Below are 4,620 nucleotides of genomic sequence, written 5' to 3'. Positions count from 1 at the left end.
ACCTGACACAGAAACCGGAAAGGTAGTCCACCCTGGTCCGATGTGGCTCCCTCGCAAAGTCAACTCTGAAATTATTAATCATCTAAGAAAATAGGAAAATTCAACATCACCCGTCTTTGGAAAGATGGCGTTTAAATATTATGCATGTTTAAATATATTTTACTATCGTCACCCCTACTTATTACAATAAATATGTTAATTTAGGTATACATGAAATAATTAGGTCATAATTCTAAATAAAACATTTTAATTCCAGTTATTTTTTCCATATTATTATTATTTTTATGACCTAATTGTTTTTATATATATATTTGAATCTTTTGATACGTGGATCTGCTTTCTGTCTGATTCGTGTGATTGTCATGGTTGCGGCATTAATCTTTTGGAAGCCACACCACATTTACTGACTTATCTGTACATGTTGCAGATAGTTCAACTGGCTGGGACCAGCAGCTGGCCAGAGAGAGAGAGGGGGGGGGGGGGGGGGATTGACCTCACCCATGTTCACCCTGAGTTCATTTTCTGCTCCAGTGTCTCCCCCTGTTGGACTAGATTTGACATTACAATCCAAGACAAGCTGTATTGAGCTGAGCACGCTGGTAAAATAGGTGTGGTATTTATTTTAGAGTAGACTTCTGTCTGTGGGGCCAAACAGGGGGTTAGATGTCTTGTAGATTTGAAAAGAAAAACAAACTCAACCCACCACCACTTTATGGCAAAAATAATATCAAGCCGTTGATATTAAATACACATTAAATTTGGTACTTTTTTTGGAGTTTATTAATAGTAGTCATCATACTTCTGATCGCAGATACAGACTAAACAGCAGGGAGTGCCGTTGTCACATTTACAATGATTTAGAAGGCCTGTCTTTAAATAATAATAAAAAAAAAGGCATGGGAGTTCTGTTCACATGTCAGTCATAGGGCAACATGGAGACACATAGGACCAACAACCACGCACTCACACACTGACCTAAGGGCAATTAGGAGAGATCAGTTGAAATAACAGTCATGTTGTTGGACTGTGGGAGGAAGCCGGAGTACCCAGAGAGAACCCATGCATGCAGAAAGACCCCAAGCTGAACCCAGGACCTTCTTGCTGCAAAGCAACAGTGCTACCAACTGCACCACTATGCAGCCCCAATAACAACTAGGGGAAAAACTTACCCTCAAATTAATCCTCATAAATAGTGTAAGAGATGAGTGAGGCTAACATTCTTTAATCAAACTAAACTACTACTACTACATGACACACTTGTCTCAAGGTCATATTAGAAAAGTAAAGCAGTAATCACGTAAACGAAACAAAACAAATAGAAAAAAAAAGTTTTCATCCATCTCAGTCTCTATTTTACATATGCTCCTGTTGTTAAATTAGATTTCAAGGTACAGATGATTAAATGGAGTTCAAATTTCTTCAGAGAGCGTAGAAATAGCCCTTTAACTTGGTGCTGGATTGGAAAGTGTGACTCATACACTAACCAGAAGTGTAAAACAATACAGCAGTGGTATGTTATAGTGTCAGGACTGTGCAAAACACTGGGAGTGGGCCCAGTGACCCAGTGACTGGATATGCAGGAAAGAAACAGTAAACTTACGCATAACAAAAGGAAAACATCAGGTGCAGGTGCTTACTGAAGCAGGTAAAAAAAAAAGGTACCATTATCCATCCTAAAACAGGTTCTTTATAGACATGAGCTGAAAGGTTGCCTACTGAAACCATAAGGTCAGCTGCTCTGGAGAGACACTCTCTCTTTTTCCGTGGACCTTGTGAGGAAAAGGTCCACACAGGAGGGACGAAGCGACTGTGGAGTTCGGTGACCCACAAACGTGTGTAGCCTGGAACCAAGCTGAGTGCTTGTTTAAACAAAACGCTGGTTTTCGTTTCGCTCTGCCATCGTCCGATAATGCTACAAGCATTCGTGCAGCATTAAGAGGGGACATTAATGTCGATTTAATGGTGTTTTATGTAATTTAAGATTAACTTAAGCTAAAGGCGACATGGCCTGGATGTGCCCCGACATACATCCAGTCGATTGTCCGCCTACAGTGCCCTCTAGATTTTTAAGTTACCAAGTCGAATCTTAATTATTTCGAAGAGTAATAATTACATTAATAAAATCAAGTGTCATAAAGGTTATTCATTTCTATATAGCACATCATTCTTTAAAATGTATGTAAGTGTTTAAAACTGCCAGACCTAATTAATAAATTCAGGAGCAGATTCTCATTACAACAAGATAATCTTTTCAAGGTTTTTATCCATTTTGACTGCTAGATATAAACCTCAATTAATTAATCCTGTAAGTTCATACTTTAATACATTTAATTAACCAATGTTTCATTAAATAAAATGACACCAATTGAGTATTTTTAATTTACCAGACAACGTTTAATTATGTATTAAACTTTTACTTGTTGTGATCATCATCATCATCATCATCATCATCATCATTAAACTAACAAAAAGCAAATCTTGCTGGACAATATGACTGATAAATCTGGGAAATATAAAATATTACACATCAACATCATAGACACTTTTATCACAGAAACTATATCTAAACAACAATATTCATGTTAAATAGCCTAATGTTTAATAAGCAATCAACAAGTATGAAATGAATAACAGAGGACACAAAGTCAAAAGTCAGTGATATAAAAGCAAGAACATTTATACCACTCTAACTATTTAAACCAGGGGTCACCAACCTGGTGCCTACGGGTGCCAACAAGGACCACATGTGGTGCACTCAAGCCTGTTAAAAAAATAGTAAAAAAAAAAAAGAGTGAGCTACATATAAAATATATTTTTATTTAGTTGCTCTTCCTTTTTAATCATACTTGTACGTACAAAACTTAAATTTAAAATGATAAACTGCATTAAAAACATGTTTATATTACACAACATTCAGGTGAGCTCTGACTTTTCTAGTTCAAAGGGTGCAGTTTTGCCTGCTGCACCCTGAGCATTTCCTGCCTCCTTCCTCCTCCAGTGCAGCTCTGATTCCACTCACCTTAATCACCTACACCTGTCAGTCTCTCATCATCCCTGGACTCAATCCACCTGCAAAGTCTCCACTATAAAGGCTCTCTTCAGTCTCCTCTTCCCTGCCGGGTCGTCTTCACCCAAACCTCGTCTTCCTGACATGAGCAGCTCCCTTCCCTTGTCGTCTGGTCTGACCGCACTCCTCCCTATGCTCCTGCTTGGATTCTGTTCCAAGCCCTGCCCGGGTTCCACCACAAGGCTCACCCACGGTCCTCCAGCTTCTTCCCGTCAGTCAGCTCCTGCACTCAGCTTCCATCTGCTCAGCCCCGTAACAGACTCTGGTTTTCTACCCCCGCGCCTTTTTATTTGCAATAAACTCTCAAAATGAGCTCTGTGTGTTTGTGTTGTGGTAATGACAAAAGGGCAGTACAGGCAGCCCTTTGCATGACACAATAGCAATGAAGTAGCTCTCAACTACTAAAAGTTTGGTGACCCCTCAATTAAAAAATGAGGCTAATAAAACTTGCATCTTGCGCAGATCACCTCTTCGTCTGGTAGTACTCCCGCACATAGCTTTTGTGTATCTACTGTGTGTGTCTGAGGTATTGGGTGCAGCTTCTCTGCACCTGGCATTGCATCCTTTTTTTGAGCTTGCAACATGCTTGATTCCTAATGACTTAGATGACCTCGTTATTCTACCTGCCTTGATAGCTGTCTCCCCAAAAACTCAGCTCAAAGCTCCTCTCTCAGCTTCTCCAAACGTCTGTTGTGGGATCTTGGTGCCAGGCACTTCTGGAAGACAACATGGACATTCATTCCCTGGAAGGTCCAGTATTTTATAAAAGCCAGCAATGTCTCATCTCTGTTTACCACCACCCCTTTCCTTGTTGTCTGATCAATGTCTACCATATTTCCTATTGTCATAATAGAAGTTGTCACTCATTTATTCGATTTGTGCAGAGTTTGCTGTAAAAAGGTCTTTGCTCAAATCACCCTTTCAACTATTGTCCTATCAGATGATTGAACTAATAGTTACCGGACAATACCAAACAGTTATTAAACATTAAATAACTTAAAAACATGCGTACGAGAGGTTTTTATGATTGGCTTACAGCTGACATCTTCTCCCACAGCCATTGTAATAACCCAGGCGCTGCTGCTAAACCAGCATCTTCCAAAGTCCTGCAGAGCCCCCCCCAACCTCCTCACCTATCTCCTCCACAAATCAAGGAACACATTTTTGATCACTTCACAGCGATACACACCAGGCCTCAGTGGTACCTTTTATCAGATGTGGCAATTTCCAGAATAAGCTTGGGCCCCCGATGTGAGATAGTTAAATATCTGTGATGATACGTAGCAGAACAAAGCTAAAAGGACAAAAAACAGAAATAAGCAATCATAAATTGTCAGATACTTGCCACAGAGACAACATCGACAACTAAGTCATATAAACTGGCTTTATTAAACAGAACTCTGTCAGGAAAATCATTAATTACTGACCATAATGTTTTTTTTTATATATTCAACTTTCAAGTGCTGAGTAAATGCTGAGAAAAAATCCATGCGTGGTTGCGCCAACATTTTCTTCAACTGAATAAAAACTGAAGTAATTTTTGGACAATGGAG

Source organism: Fundulus heteroclitus, chromosome 15 (assembly GCF_011125445.2).
Source record: "Fundulus heteroclitus isolate FHET01 chromosome 15, MU-UCD_Fhet_4.1, whole genome shotgun sequence".
Lineage (NCBI taxonomy): Eukaryota > Metazoa > Chordata > Actinopteri > Cyprinodontiformes > Fundulidae > Fundulus > Fundulus heteroclitus.
Note: the sequence above shows the minus strand (reverse complement) of the source record.